Source organism: Panthera pardus, unplaced genomic scaffold (assembly GCF_024362965.1).
Source record: "Panthera pardus isolate Hobbes unplaced genomic scaffold, ASM2436296v1 HiC_scaffold_11, whole genome shotgun sequence".
In the NCBI taxonomy this organism is placed as follows: Eukaryota; Metazoa; Chordata; class Mammalia; order Carnivora; family Felidae; genus Panthera; species Panthera pardus.
Window position 1 is genome coordinate 15,138,938 of NW_026526666.1, and position 17,189 is coordinate 15,156,126.

Here is a 17,189-nt window from a genome sequence, read left to right on the forward strand (position 1 = left end):
GTAGGAACAGTATTTTTTCCCCTCTGGTCTTTTCTATATCTGAGAGGCACCTAAGTTTTGGAGGTTGAGAATGTTCTGCTGTCCCTCTCCCTATTTTGACCCTTGGGCAAGTGTTGGGGGAGACATGAATCCGAAATGTTTGAGATTGTCAAGTAGTTCTATTGTTTGGATTTCAGTGTATACATGTTAGATTGTTGGACTTCAGTGATGTTTGCTACATGTAAATTGTTACGATGTTTGGTATTATCTGTATGTATACTAAACGCTTGTATGTAGTAGGTGAGAGGTTATTCTTTCAAAAGTTATGGATATTAATTTCAAAGTGATTGGACATAAAGTTAAACTTTGACATGTCAGAAGCCATAAAGAGCCATAATTAAGGTGACTTTATTTTTGCTCCTGCTGACATAATTGTATTATGAAAATAAGCAAATAGAAAGGGAGATAACTAAATGGAACTGAGAAGTTTGCCCTTGCTCTTATAATTCAGGTGCTAGTATTTCATCAGAAGGCTCTTTGACAGTGACACTTCATTTTGTTTCTAAGATGTAATATTTTGGTTATGAAATGAAAACCAAGCAATGGATTGGTTTGCTTGACCATGGGAATAAATAGCACAAACTTGAAACAGACTCATAAGAAATTTGATGCTGAAATCTGATGCAAGTACGGGGAAGCCATCGTGCCCAGGAAGAGAGAAGCCTTGGCTTCTTGACTCAGAGTCACTTGGTCATCTTCTGGAAGTCACACTCATCAGACTGTCAGCCTCGAAGCCTATACAAAATGAAATGGGTGTAAGACTGGTTTCTAAGATTCCTTTTTCCTTGGGCAAGCTGTGATTTAACTCTTTTGAGGTCCAAAAATGTGATGGAGGATAGCATGGTAACAAATCAAATGAAAACCAATCCTTCCGGTGGAGAGATTGGTAGCACATTTGTCTAAGGCCATGATGTGAAGCCTTGAAGACAAAGAGGAATCAACTAGAATCCTAGGTAAGGTGGATAGTCCTTTAAGTTTTTGGCCCTAAAAAAAAGTCTTAATAGCCTAAAAACAGGTTTCCTTTATTATTTGACCCTTCCCCCTACTTTTAAAAAGTCTTCTTTGATTTTTCTTTTCTTTTCACTGTCTGTTGGGGAAATGAAAAATGAAAATGAATTAGGGAAATTAAAAATGAAAAAAAAAAGTCTAGGTTTTTTTAAAGTTTTTTAAGGAGCTCTTCACTTTTCATTCATATTTTCAAGAAATGGTGTGGACAAAGATTAGGACATCATCTAAATTCTTTGGAAATACATGGCCTTGTTCTAGTGGAATGCCACTATGTGCTTCCATAATGGAAGCTTTGTAGGAGCTGAGAAATTAAAGAGTTAATTATAAAGGAGTAAACTGTGTGCTTCTCCAGGGTAAATGTATTTATGGCTACTTAAAATATTTTGAAAGTGATAAATTTGAAGCAGAGTTGAACTTGAGGATGTCATTGAGAACTTGATCCTGTACTTACCACTTTAAAATCATACATTTTTGCTGCCAAGACCGGTGCAGTGTCCAAACTACATTTGACTTAAACCAGTGAAAGTTAAAGAATTTAGGATGCTGGGCCATAATTTATCAGGGTTACTACTATTAAACATTATTACTCTAAGCAAAAACATCAATACTATCACTCAATGAAAACTTTGGAGATAACTTCTATCTTTTCAATCTTTATATATGTGTACACACACACACACACGAATCCTCATACCTGCCCTCTGACATGCAAGTTCTGTTCAAATTACATATGTAGTAGAGATTGGAACAATGGTTTGAACCCAGATCTGACTGATTCTCACTGCTACCATCGTGCAACATTCACATAGCAGGTTCCAGTGCTTTGTACATACTGGCTCAATCTTCGTATCAATCCTGCCAGGTAGCTATCATTATCATCCATATTTTAATTTTTAAGTTTAAAAAATGTGAATAAGGTGTTAGAGACCAAATAATTTCTGGAATTGTGATGATAAATTTTAACAGGATGTAGACAGGTTAGTTTATTTTTCTTCATTCCTTAGGATTTAATTAAATTTTCAATTAACCTAAAAAGAAAATATCCTTATATGTATGCTCCCCTGTATGCCTCAATTCATATAAATAGTGAATCTAGGATTCCTATATATTTGACACCTTTTTGCCTAGGAATATATTAATTGTAATAATAGTATCTAAGGTTTTTATAGCATTTTGAAACTTTGAGTGTGCTTCATATCTGGACCTCATCTGATTCTCATGATAGTCTTAGGAAGGAAGCAAGCAAATATTCCAAATAAGGAAACCAAGAGATGGAGGTTTAACAGCAATTTAAAGGTTTCCTTGGTTGGGGACAGAGCAGGATCTGTATCTATATCAGGTCTTCTGACCTCTTAGCCCTTTGTTTTTCTTGGCTACTGTCTATGTTTGGGTCTTGCTGCTATGTGAATGCTCAGGGAGAAGGATGAACTCATGGGAGAAAATGAAGAGACAATATGAGATTAAAAAGTACAAGTGATCTGTGACTTGGAATCTAATTACACTTTTATTTTTTTTATGAAAGAGAGGAAAAATTTAGGATACTGCATGAGTTGCAGTATAATGCTGGTTGAAATTAAGAACTCTACCTTTACAAATGTTTGACCGATTCATGTCTCTAGCCATGTAGTCAGTTTTGAGCTAACCCTCCCTCCCTTCCCTGTGGTGTAGTCTGCTCCCTAATCTTTATCTTAGTTCTCCCTTGGTTCTGAGTTCAGGAACTCTACCCTAAATCATAGGCTTTGATATGGATAGGTTTTCTTTTGGAAATTAGCCAAATCCTGGGAAAACTAAAGGAATGCATGACATTAAAAAGTACAAGTGATCTGTCACTTGACATCTAATTATACTTTATCTTTAGAAAGAGAGGAAAGATGTTTAGCATACTGTAGGTGTTAACGAAAATGAATGAAAGTTTTTCTCTTAGTTTTTGAGATAGTGAAGAACACAAATATTTTGGGCACTCTAGATGGGCTTAACGATAATTTTGCCTTTCAGCATTACCTTTAATTCCTAGTATTGAGTGCTTTACCCAATGTTAACATAATGTCCATTTCACTTCAAACTCATATGTCAACAAAAGAATAGTTATGAACATTTTCTATAATTTGATTTTTTTTTAAATTAAATCTCACAAGGATGGGGATGAATTTAGTAAGTTGACTTAGTAAGTTTACTTTCTTTTAAAGAAGATTGATCTTTTTCTGACTTTATAATAACAAAAAAGTAATCTTAGTTGGCTTCTTTTTTTAAGTATTGTAATAAAGAACTTCTTTACCTAGAAAATTAAAGGTTACTAATTAAAATACTTTTTACATTGCAACAGGATCTGTAAATTTGCTCATTTCCATGCTGTATATAAATTATTCTTGTATTCCTCTGTGCAGACTGTCATGTTCTGATAACAATTTTGCTGTTTGGAAATGTTTCCTACTGAGCTGTCTGTTGGCACATTTATAGTGCGAAAGTACATGGGATTTTTCTTGAATGAGACCATTTCTAGTGAGTAATAGAAATCCTGTTGCTGCTGTTGTCCAGATGAGTGATTAAGTCAGCTTCTTCCTTTGGTTGTTCTGGGTGATATAAGGGCCTGCTTCTTGCTACCAACGAACTTCGCATCTGTTGTTTCAAGCTTTGTTAAACACCTTTCAAGTGTAAGGTGCTGTGTTTTCTTGAATTAAAGAGAATCACACCCGGCTAAAGGTAGTTCTAGCTGCTTTTAGTAGCAGTAGGGTAGTAGCAATGTGTTAAGGTTCAGGGCATGTATGGTCAAAAGGGAGTTCAATGCATTGGGAGTAGGGGCAGGTCAGGGATACAGGTAAGACCATTATTGAGAGGTCATTTTGTGTTTGGGTTAAGAATATGGTTTCTGAGTTGGATCTTGGTTTGAGTTCTGGTTATACTCCTTACTAGTATGTCATCTAAGACAAGTTATACTTAACCTCATTGAGTTTCAGTTTCCTCATCTATAAATTGAAGTTAGAGAGATAATATATATAAAGTGCTTAACAGAGTATCTAGATTTAAAGTATGTACTTGTAAATACTAGCTGTTACTACTCTTACTGTTACCAGTATTACAACTGTCATTACTAGTGTTAATTGGTTTCCAATTCAGTGGTAGGCATAGGGGTTGAATTTTGAATTGAGTGTAAGAATTAATGACATTGCAGGGGCAAGATGAAGAAATAAACTTTGTTTTTTCTAATGTAGCATAGCATTGGTCTGTTTTATCCTGTCCTTGTCCCTTCTTCTGTGGGCTTGCATCTCCTTTGAGAAACCACCCTTTTCCAGTCACATAGTTTGGGTGGTTTGGTCAGTGAGAATATCCCATCCCTTTGGCCAGAGGGAAAGGTTCGGGGATGGGGCAGATCACTCATTTGGGACCAAGATGATGTGTTGAGACATTTGTAGGGGCAATTCTATTGTGATCTCCTCCAGCTATTATGAGGCGTGGGGTAGCCACAGCCATCTGGGTACCACGTGGAGTTTCAAAACAGATCAAGTTTAGAGGGAGCAGAGCTGAGGAGGATCCCACATGTGAGGCTGGAATCATGCTGTGCCCAAAGACAAATACATATATCTCTGGATTTTTTCCATGACATGAGCCAGTATATTCTTCCTCTTTTCTTCAAGCCAGTTTGCCTTAGATTTCTCTCACTTTTGGTTGAGAGAACTAAGTGATTGACCTGGTTTTGTCTGTCCATTTATTTCAGTTGTGTAGATAAGTTAACTTTTCTTCTCTTACCAAAATCTACACAACTTGCACACCATATGGTAGCCTCTACGTGTTTTATCATATATAGAAAAGGAGGTATGAGGACAGAATCCCAGAACATCTGTTTTGCAGCATGTAAATAAGTAGAAGTATGGTCCCAGCTTTGTGTTAAATGCTTTCTGTTCCTTTCCATTGACTCAAGCAGTATTCCTAGATCTTCAGGTTTAGAAGAGACTCTCAAAGTCATCAGAAATTCTTCTCCAGTTTATCTGTGCTGTATGGTATCAGGTGGTCATTCATGCCTCTGCAGACTGGGAGCTCACTTCCTCCTGAGGCCCCCAGCTGTATTTATGTGTTGGGACATACAGAAAGATTTAAAGATGACCTTAAAACCACAGGGTAGAAAGGACTAAACAAGGCCAACACATTCATCTGGGGATTAGTAGGGCTTGGAGATACTCATTGATTTGGATAAAATGGTCCAAGAAGTCAGAAAACCCTACAGGATTCTATGTGCCCTCTAAGTTTTTTACTTTACTCCTCTGACCTTGGATTCCTCATCTATAAATAGGATAATAATTTCTACCATACAGAATTATTATGAAAACAGAGTTCATTTATGTAAAATGCCTGGCATATTGCTTGATAAATAATTGAATGAACAAGTAGATTGAGTATGGAACCAGTAGTTTGGGTAGATACAGATCATTCAGGGTTCTGAATGTGGATATGTGTAAAGTCCAAAAGAGGATTCTAGGGGTATTTTTTGAAAGTTTATTTGGTTTGATACTTTTCTGGCTCAGATTATTAAGAAAGTTATAATGCACATGTGTGTGTGCATGTATGCACACAAATGGTTATTTATACCTTATGTTTTCCTAGTTTTTTTGGTAAGAATACGTTTAACTTTGTGCATATGCACACATGCGCGTGCAGAGATTAGTTGAGAGATCTGCAGTGAAACTTTCCCTGAAGGTAGTTGATACCTTAACACTCATTAAATGCCCCTCCCCCACATAAACCAAATTAGCAGCAGCTACATCAGATTCAAGATAGAAACGGTTGAGTTCTTCACCTTAAATACATGGCCATTTAAAAATGAACTTGCTGAGAAAACCGAGGGGTATATGGTTAACTTAATGTTGAAAAAATGTTGTCTGTGTCATGGAAATTCACAACAGTCTGTACCATCTCCACTAAGAGGCATTAGTGTGTGTCCCCCACCGCCAACAGTTTATTAGCACCTGCTATCAAGCTGCCTTGACATTGTGAGCTCAAATTTCTGGCCCATCTGTAATGCCTTATCATCTTCTGAGAGTATTTGCATGGTTGTATCCTATAGTTTGTGTGTTTTCACTTTTTCATCCTTTTTAGCCTAACATGTTTACCTCAGAGTGTATGTTAAAAGGTTCAAGGACCTCTTCCTGCCTAGCCTGTGCTGTTAGCCCAGGCTAGCCTCTCAGCACTTTTACCTGGATGCTGGCTAAGCTCCATGTTCTCATCCCTGCTTACAGTCCTTGTGGGTGCTGGGGAGCTTACCCTCTGAAGCACCACATACATCCCAACACAGCAATACTGGAGGACCTGTAATTGGTTTCCTACTACCTATGCATCTCCTTGGAACTTTACCTAGTTTTCCCGGTCACAAGAAAACCCTCCCTACCAAAGATGCGTGAGCCTCACTTGGGTCTGGGTAGCTTCAGAGATCTCATGTTGGCGTGGTTTGAAAAATTCATATTGGCTTGTGCACGTGCACTGATCAACAACTGGAAACATTTTTCAAAGATCTGTATGTAACTAAGATGAATTATCTTGGCACATAAACATAATTTCTCTTTTTGAACTCCCACTCTTGAGAAGTTTGACAGTGCTCGAAGTATCTCTCGTCCCAAATTATTCAAGTCTTTGGGACTTTTGCAGTCATAGAGCCCTAATCAGCCTTGGTTCAAAATACCAGAAGGAGCTCAACATCTGTCTAGTGGATGGTTGGCCAGCATGGTTCTATTGAAGACTGGTCCCAAGGGCTTCTTCAGTAGCTCTTGTTCTCTGATGCTGGCATGCTACTGTAGGTCCAGTGTCACTCAACCAGGCACTACCAACACCCCCCCCCCCCCCCACCAAATTTTAGCCTCTGCATTGAACCTGGTCAGGCCGCATTTCCCAGTTTTAGCAGTGAATGCTGTTCAGAAGCTCATGGAATACTTTCCAGCCAGGAGGCTTGAGTTAAAGCCTCCTTATTCAGCCTTTACAGAGGTACTAACTTCAACCTGATAAAGCAGCATTTGGAATCTCTGGTTCCTTTCCTTCAAGAAGGCCCTGGATTTGTCCTGCAAAATCAGCCAGCTTCCAGCCTAGAGCAGGCTAGCCTATCTGGGCTAGTGTGAGGAGTCAACCTCTGTCAGCCCACAAAGGCCTTCTTTACTTTCTCCCCCTTGAGCAGTGGGTGGTTTGCTTGTATTTACATAACTAAGGGAGAGCTTTCCAGTGATTCCTTCCTGAACAAAGAAAGCTTGTTCAAGACCTCCATTTGTGTCTCCTTAAGCCTAGAAGGAGGGAACAGCTTCTGGCCTTCCCTAATGTGTCTGTCTGGTTGGCTCTTAATACAATTTCTACATCATTAGCAGTATTCTTTTTTTGTCTTTTTACAGAGCTGACCTTTTTAGCAACCTCTACATCTATTTCAGTCTGTTTGCCAGTATATTTCACAGGGTACTTAATGCCAGGCAGATTTTCCCATTTTTACGGCACCTCAAAGAACTCTGGTACCTGAGACATGCAGGATCATTCTTTACACCTTAGTGATTTTTCAAGTTCTTTTTCTTTTCCTTCTTTTTCTTTTTGTCTGCTGATTGTTTTTGAGCCGGTTCAAAAACACTCTGCACTGCTCTCCAACCTTAGTACAGTTGAAAATTCCTAGAATAGCATTTCCCAAAGAACCCCATTGTCTTGAGAAATATTAATAGATAGCATGGGAAAAATATTCTTGTACAAATACATTTGTTAAACTGCATATTCTCTATGGGATATGGTATAGTAGAGGCACTGATGAGTCCTGCAGTGAGGAAAATAGTTATGGTTTTGCTTAAATCTAGGGTTTCTAAAACTTGTATATAAGTAACTATTTAGATATCACACAATCTCTTCAAACTCACTATGTATAAAATTGAACTAGTCTTTTATTTTCTTCACCCATTTCTATTTGGGTAAAGCTATTCCTTTATTCACACTGCCAGGGACTAAAGTTACAAATGCCTCTGTTACGGCCCTTGTCACTGGAGTTATTTTAACTTCTAAGCTTAGAAGCTTCTGAGCTTCTAAATAGCTCCCTACCTTCAGGTTTGAACCACTCCAGATTTTACTTTCAGAGTAATCATAACAAAAAATGCAGAACTGATCATTTTACTCTTAGGTTTAAAACTTGACAGTGGATTGCTGTTGCTTACAAGAGAATAAAGTCCAAACCCTTTTACAGGTCACACAAGGTTATTTGTGATCAGACCCCTTGTCTGCCTTTCTAACCTTATTTCTTGCTTTCCTACTTCTATTACCCACCTTGTCTCAGTCACATGAAATCACTAAAGTCCTCATCACTCTCCAGTTAATACTTATTAATATTGTTTCCTTTGTCTAGAGTGCTCTTTCCTCCCCATATCCCTTACCCCTAGTCTTTAGTGACTTATTTTAAGATTACACACAGAAATACACTGCTTGAAATCTGAGAATGGATGATTTATCCAGAGCTCTGTGTGTAGTCGATTCTTGGATATATTGAATACCCCCTGGGGCCTGACTTTGCTAATGTCTCTCTGCCTCTTTCTTCAGTTCCAGCTGAACCTTTGTGGTCCTCCTCTGTCCTGCAGAAATTTAACCTTGACACATTAAATCTGCTCTCTTCCTCAGCTCATTTTGAGACTTTGAGATCAAGTAAACCTGGTTTTCCCCCTCCCCTGTCCCCAGTTACCAATGTAGGAAAGTTACCCAACTTCCCAGGGACTTCATATAAAACAGCCCTAATGAGCTGTGGTGAGGAGTATGCATTTGATTCTCTGGTGGTTTGCACAGTTAGCACAGTGTGGGCCGTAGGCTCAGTGGTACCATCTCTTGAGCAATTCACCCATTATTTCTTCATTCTGCGAATGTTTGTGAGCTTATTCTGCCAGGCACTGCCAAGTGCTGCTTAATCAACATGGGCAGACAGTCTCCTGCCCTCGAGTTGCTATTTGAGTTCAGGAAACAAAACAAGTAAGGCATAAATAAACAAGACAATCACAACCAATGATAAGTACCATTGAGGAAATAAACAGTAGAATGATGAACTACTGGAGGAAGCCACTTTGGACAAGGTGGTAAGAAAAATCTCTTTGAAATCCCGGAGACCCAGTAAAGGCAGATATTAGTATTGGATATTTAATAAAAATTAAGTTTTAGGTAAGCATGCTTTAAATAGATTCTAACCCCACTTCTTCCAGCAGAACCCCTTGGAATAGTCCTTTAACCTAGTCTCTGCTTCATCAACTCTCAAATCTCTTCTGATTCTAAATTGTCACTTACTGGTAAAGGTAATAGGAGCACATTACATTTTATAAAGTAATGCTTTATTTTGATAATTCTTAGTTGTATAATCCTCTCTAAAAATACTTAGGCTTTTAGCCCAGGTCTATTCTATTTTCAGTAATATTGGCATTCCTTTAAAATCTTGAGAATATATAAAGATTTAACTGTACATATACACTTATATACATATATAAAGGCATTATAAAGAGATGAAAGCATGTTAAAGAATGTTGCTTTGATTTTGCATCTTTACTTGGTAAAGTTAGGAGAACATTGGTTATCTAGAAGTGGGAATTTAGTTTGAGAACTGAAACTGAGCTTCTCTTTGCTGTGCCAAGGTTTCCTCCAAAGATGAACCTCAAATCTTTTGAGTGATAGTTTTTTTTTTCAATTCTACTATATTCTTAATATATATGTAAATAAGCACACAGGTACGGGTTTATAGATATACCAAGATTACTAGACATATCTACATACATACCATCTGTAGTAATTTATTTATTGTACCTTTTGTTTATAAGTATATGCATAAATGTAATTTATGATTTTTTTAACTTGCATGCATATAATTTAAGTACCATATAGCTGCATATTGTAATTCCTGTTACATGATGATCTATGTGAGCTTCATTATATCTTTGGTTAACCTTGTTTATGTATAAGCCTTTTTTTTTTTCCTTCTAAGGCTTTTAAACCAAAGGTGTTTTTAATCCTCTCTTGAAGGAATGCACCATATTGCAGAAGGTATAAGTAATGAAATTATTGTAGTATAGCATGCTAAGTGCAATAATGGACAAATGAAAAGATGCTATGCAAGAGAAAGGGTTCCGCGGTTCCTAAATGTGGTTAAGGAAGGTGCCTCAGAGTTTATCCTTATGCTTAATCTAGACAAAAAAAACAAACAAACAATACAAAACCAGGAGGGGCTGCTGCTGCTGCTGCTGCTGCTGCTGCTGCTGGCTGTTGTTAAGAACTTACCAAGACCATGTCTTTGGTACCATTTTACTTTATCCTCACAGCAACACTATAATGTTGGTATTTGTTTCCATTTGATGGCTGAAGAGACTGAAACTCAGAGTTAAAAAAACAAATCATAGTTTATAGATGATGCAGCATGGATCTGAGACAACTCCAGAGGTCATGTTCTTAATGGTCTTACTGCACTGCTTCCAAGCAGAAGTGGGAAAGAGCTTTCTGGATAGGGGGAAAGTCATATAGAAAGATACAGAAGGGGGGATCCATGTGGAATATTTGTGGTTCTTCAGAGAGTCCTGTAGCTTTATATGAGATGCAGTTGGGGTGAGCAGGACCTTGAGGTCCAGCAGAGATTGGGGCCAGGGTGTGTGGGCTCTGGGGTCTTGCAGGGTCTGCACTGATTCTGATGAAGGGCCAGAGAACAGTTCTTAACAGATAGACTTGAGATGACCCGTTGTGCACTTTGACCTAATCACTACCATGGAGGGGAGACTGTATAGGATTGTTGTAATGCCAGCAATTGGAAGGGCAGGTGAAAGGAAAGTGATGTGGCTGAAAGCTATTGCAGACCTTTCCAGAGCGATGGCAAGAGAGGCCCAGAGTTTGAAAGCTTTTCACCATTTAGGAATTGACGTGACCGGTGAAAGAGCAAGCAGAGGGAAGAGAGAACATGGACTCCTGAGATTCTCCTGAGTGCCTGGAGGGGAAGTGGAGCTCACTGTAAGGGGAAATAATAGGGCAGCAGCAGGCACAACTTACAGTGTTTGTTTAGCATAAGAATCCTAATGGCATTTACACTCACTTTCTGTAGATATATTTTGCAACTTACTGTGTCTTATTTTGCAAACATTTTTACTATATTTGACGTTAATTTTCCCTGTATTTCATTTTTGATGTCTTTTTGCATTTGCTGATTATCTAGTAGAGATTTGCTCTCTAGTAGAACACTTAAAAACTTTTTGGGGTTTAATTATTTAAAAAATAACTATAATACTTAAATTTTTGTAATAGTACACTTTTTAGGAGTATTTGTCTGTTCCAAGGCTATGACAGATATATGCTGACCAGTACACACATTCTTATTCCTATATTAGCTTCTGGCCCACATCCCATCTCAGCTGCGTCCAGGGATCCATAACCTCCTTAACCCTGTTATTATATTACCTTAAGGGGTAGGTTATCCAAGACATAAGTAATTCATTGAGTCTGATTTGCTTTTGGCAAACTGTTACTGTGAATGTGATGTTTGAGAAATCCACAAGGAGAATTAACTGGTTAACTCTAGTAGGTGATCTAATAGCCAACTTACTCTTCTGTACAAGCAGCAGTGGTGGAAAACTCTTGGTCTTGTGTGCTTCTACTGTTGTGCTTATGTATTTCCTATCAACGGGATCTTCTGGAAAAGAAGGATGGTATTTTCCATATTTATTCTCCCTGTTTTTTTAAATGACTTACGCACATCTGTGGCAATAAAAGAATGCTGGTGTTTGCATCCCATGCTCAGAGGAGTGGTAGGGAGGTAGCAGTGGATGAATGCTGTCATCTGCACAGGGTAGCAGAGGAAGTGCGTGTCAGGAGTGTTGTGAACACCAAACAGCTACAGGAAACAATACCTGGTAGTTGCTGCAGCTGTGTGGAGACCAGCCATGCAAGCTTCCTCTGGATAGAGTTTAGTTTCTGAGTTGCTTATTTTCCACCTAAAGCACCTATGTCTTTGGAGGACTGCCTTGGAGAAATATTAATTGATTATGGGCCTTTCTTTGGTTTGCCTCAATGCCCGTTATAATGCCCTTTGGCCAGTAAAAATCCTGCTGAATCAACATAATGTCCAAGGACTAACAGTGTCTGGACAAGCCAGGCACAGAGCCGACAAAAATCATTAGGTTGGAATGAATGAACGGCATTTATATCTTCCAGAATATTCCCCCTGGAACTGTGTGTGCCTGTGTGCACACAAGCAGTTTCACACTAAATGTGCTTGGTGACCCTAGGTGTAGGCTTTACCTTGCTACTGTCCTCCTGTGTTTCTGTGTAAAGGATAGGAAGGATGATGCTTGCTGCTTCTGGATGGGGAGGTACCTTGTAGATCATTCCTGCCCTTCAGGCTGTGTTTTTAAAGTAGCTGACTACTCATACTTCATCTTAGACAAAGTGATCATATAGAATGGTTGTTTTATGACATGGGAGGATATGTAGTACACCATTTTTATTGATCATTCTAAGTGAAGTTTGTTTTTTTCCTTTATTTTGAGAGAGAGTGCGTAAGCAGAGGAGGGGCAGAGAGAGGGAGAGGAAGAATCACAGGCTGACAGCACAGAGCCCGATGCAGGACTTGATCTCACAAACCACAAGATCATGACCTGAGCCAAAATCAAGAGTTGGATGCTTAACTGACTGAGCCACCCAGGCACCCCTAAGTCAGGTTTTGAAGACTGATTTCATTGGTTGTGTGGTTTGGGTAAAGTAATAATAAAAAAAAAAATGGATAGAAGGCCAGATTCAGGTTAGAATGAACTGTGTCCGCTTGTTATGTCTGTAAAGCTTAACCTTGCATTAGCAAAAATCACTGCTGATGTTCTTCCAATAGCCTATTAGTTTCTGGGGGTAAGCAGCAGAACAGTGTGAACTTACTGACTTCCAGATAATAAAGGACAATTTCTTAGGGAGCTAGTAATTTAAAACTTCATGGCATTATAGTGAAACGAGTATAAAATACAGCAAAAGGATGGTATTAATTAGCATTGGTTTTCCAAAAAAAAAAAAAAAAAATTGCAGAGGACTTTTTATATTTGTTGTAACTTGGATTTGATCAATACACCCTCCCCACCCCCCCACCAAGACTTTCATAAGTGGATAGATCCTCATCTAGATAAATAAGCAATCAAACATATGTATCGTTTTTCCCACACTGTTTTGGGCTGATGACAGGACTCCCTTCTACAGTATTTGAAAGATTCCTGGTGATGGCACAGAAATTTCTGAATAGCAACCGTTTCAATTATGGATAATGAAATATTTAGAAGATCATCACTAATAATAAATCATAATCTGTCTTCCTAAATTTTCTGATGGATCCTGTAGCAGCATAGAATTTATAACTAACTCTTCTAAAGGACAATCCTCTAAATATGTGAAGGTTTTTATTCTCCTCAAAGTCTTCTTAAGGGGTGCCTGGGTGGCTCAGTCAGTTAAGCGTCCGACTTCAGCTCAGGTCACGATCTCACCGTCCGTGAGTTCGAGCCCCGCGTCGGGCTCTGGGCTGATGGCTCAGAGCCTGGAGCCTGCTTCTGATTCTGTGTCTCCCTCTCTCTCTGCCCCTCCCCCGTCATGCTCTGTCTCTCTCTGTCTCATAAATAAATGTTAAAAAAAAATTTTTTTTAAAAATGAAATAGACCTAATATGCTCAGTTGTTTCCTTTTTCTTTGTAGCGTACCCACTTCTAATAATGTGAGATGTATTTTTTATGAATATAATTTATTGTCAAATTGGCTTACATACAACACCCAGTGCTCATCCCAACAAGTGCCCTCCTCAATGCCCATCACCCATTTTCCCTCTTTGCAACCCCTTGAGATGTCTTGTCTTATGATAACACATATGAAAAAAGGAGGTAAAGATCAAAACATTTAAAATTGAAAAGGAAATTGGAAGTGATGTAGAGGAAGGGAAACTATCATCATACCAGCTAGTTTGAGGATTACATTTATCTCTCAGCTGTCCCAAAGTCACGGGGGGGGGGGGGGGGGGGGGGGGGGGGGGGCGGAAACAAAAACAAAAAAAAGTTAATTCAGAAAGTAAGCTTTGGAACTAGTCTTTGTGCCAAGTGGAATTTGGAAAAAAAATATAAGCCCAAGATTTAAAAAAATTACTATAGAAATAATAAAATATATGGAAATGTAGAAAGACTATCACAGTGATCATTCCTATATCCACTATTCAGGAACTGTTGACACTTGATCATGTTTGCTTTATCTATTCTATGTAACACAGGTTTCCTTGCTATCCAAAAGTTCACTTTATGCCTCTCTGCTGTTATGAAAGACCTACATTAGTACCTGTTTTAGTTACCTGAAAAATATCTGAAGAGGGTTTTTGCTTTTAGGAAATGTTAATTGTTGCTTTGCTCTGTGCCATTCTGGCTTATGAATGGCTTCATAGGAACACTTTACTTTTGGATAGTGGGAAAGCCTATACTGCTATTTCTGATAAACCATTTCAAAGTAAATTGTAGGTAAGCACCATGACATTTGTTTCCTAAATACTTCGTTTTATAGCTCCCAAAATATGGTTGTTTTCCTATGTAGCCGTAATATCTTTATCATACATAACAAAATGAGTGATACTTTTTTAATATCATTTAATATCTAGACCATACTCAAATTTTACCTGTATCCCTAAAATATCTTTTATAGCTGGTTTCTTTGAACTAGGATTGATTCAGCATTTAGCCATTGTATTTGGCTGTTGTCTCTTCAATTTTATTCACATTTTGTTTTGTGTTTAATAACTTTCTGATAACGTGCTTATGGTGATGATGATTTCTACTGGGTTTTTATTGGATTTAACCTACCATTTTTGGTTAAAATTAGAATAAGGCTTGAGTTTTCTATAATCCAGTACACTCTTTTTTTAAATGAAGTATAGTTGACATAATCTAAGGCACTTTTAAAAGCTTTGTCTGGGGGCGCCTGGGTGGCTCAGTTGGTTAAGCATCTGATTTCAGTTCAGGTCATGATCTCACTGCTTGTGAGTTTGAGCCCCTTGGTGGACTCTATGACAATTCAGAGCCTGGAGCCTGCTTTGGATTCTATATCTCCCTTTCTCTGTCCCTCTCCCACTCATGCTCTGTCTCTTTCTAAAAAATAAATAAGCATTAAAATTAAAAGCTTTGGCTGCATTCACTATAGGAGGGGGCTCAGTAAAATTTTTTGTAAGAATCAAATAACTTGTCTTATAATGTCAAACAACTTACAAGTCCTTTAGGACTATTACATACCAAGTTCTGAAACAACCATATGGAGTTACTCAATATGTTTTCTTTTTTTTTTTTTTTTTTCAATATGTTTTCATACAGAGTTAAATACAGTGAATATACTCTTGTAGATAAATACATCAGTGAAACATCTCTTTCGTCAAGAAACCTCAGGCATCCTTGGGTCAGAGGTGTTTGAGCTCTAAGATTTTCATCTGACTCAAAAAAAAAAAAAAAGGCGTTTCAGTCATTCAGACATTGTGAAAAATGTCAGCATTCTGATCTAGTTCTGCATAAAGAACCCTGTAATTTTAGGAACATTTAAAGAATTAGATGTCCTGCTCCTGCCCATGGGGTTTCATTTCCATGGAGAATTTACCCAAATATTATTAGGTATAACTCACACTTCCAGGATATTCTGATCTAGAGGTTCAACTGATTTTTTTTTTTCTTCCATGGTATTATATTTAAAATTTTATTAAATTATGATTTTTAGGGAAGATAATGGTTAAAATTTTGAAAGTAATAGTTTTTAGGGAATAGATTAGGAGAAAATAGAAATATTTTTTAGAGGGATCCCATATTTCAGTTGTACTAAATGTCAATCTTAAAATGAAGATGCTGTTTAAACCTTACTCTCTTAGGAGCAAAAAAATGGAATGGACAAAAGAATTTTCTTAAAATTGGGTGAATTTCCCCCTTTAAATTGTATTATTGTATCTTTAATAGTAAGAGTGTGTTACTACGTTGACAAGAATTTCCCCAATTCAAAAATCAAAATTTTATAAGCATATTTTCTTCATTTATGGCCAGAGTGGTTGTAGCTTGTTCAGGATAACCATTTCTCTATCTGTTGTTGTTAGGTAGCATTAGTTAAATAAACAAAACCTGTCCCTAATTTGGGTCTGGTCAGTAATGTAATAGTTACAGTCTTCTCTTTTCCATAAAAAATTACCTATGTAATCCATACAACTTTCTTTCACATTTTTTCTCTCCCTAGCCCAGCTGATCTAGAAGGACTCTGAAAAGCATTCTTTATTCCCTCAGTAGGAAGTTCAGTACTGTCTCTTAGTGAAGTTGACAGTGCTTTTTCTGAGACAGGAATCAGGGACAGTCAGTCAGTAATCCCCCCCCCCCCCCATTGTGTATTCATTGAGTATTTCATGAAAAAACTTTTAGTTTTGTTTCAGGGAAGACATATTTGCCCCCCAAACTGTACAAATGCCCTCAAGAAAGTTTGCAATAATGAAACAGCAGTTGAAATGTGCAGAATATAATCTCTTATACACTTCATATTTTCTACTATTCCTGAACCTACACTATTCATTGTCATGGAAAGTGTTACTGTACTTTTGAAACATTCAACAAAATTCAAAATCCACATTTAGGGTTTCTAATAAGCACAGTGAGACAATAGAAATTACACTGATTTATTACCATATAGTAAAAGAGATTTTTTTTTTTTGGCTGAAAAGAAAAAAGTAACACATTAGTAATTTCATATAATACTAAGGCAATCTTTTCTTCATAGGTAGCTTTTATGTAGTGCCTATACTTACATCTGTGACGGTTTATTAACTTTTAAAATTTGAGCTAAGTGAAGATAGGCAGGTCAGTATGATTAAAATCTGAAGTCAGGAGTTTATCAATGATATCAACTAATTAACCAAGAATACCAGTTTAAGGTGAGAAAGAATGGGTCTTCAGTTTCCTCACTATAATCAAATTATTTTACCTAGTTGGTACAGTTTCTGAGAGGATTAAAACTGATAATGTTGTATGGGAGATCTTCGGCATAATGCTTGACACATGAGTGTGTGCTAGAAAAATATTAACTGATAAAATATGTTTAGACATTTATTGGACAGAGGCTGTTATTTTCATATGTTTACATATTCCTCTTTTTTTTTTTTAATTTTTTTTTCAA

At 37.5% G+C, this 17,189-nt stretch overlaps 1 protein-coding gene across 1 annotated transcript in view; it reads left to right on the forward strand.

Moving 5' to 3' along the window:
- Positions 1-17,189, forward strand: part of VAV3 (vav guanine nucleotide exchange factor 3) — a 358,407-nt gene that overhangs the window by 84,155 nt on the left and 257,063 nt on the right. The gene's annotated exons all lie outside the window — the stretch shown is intronic.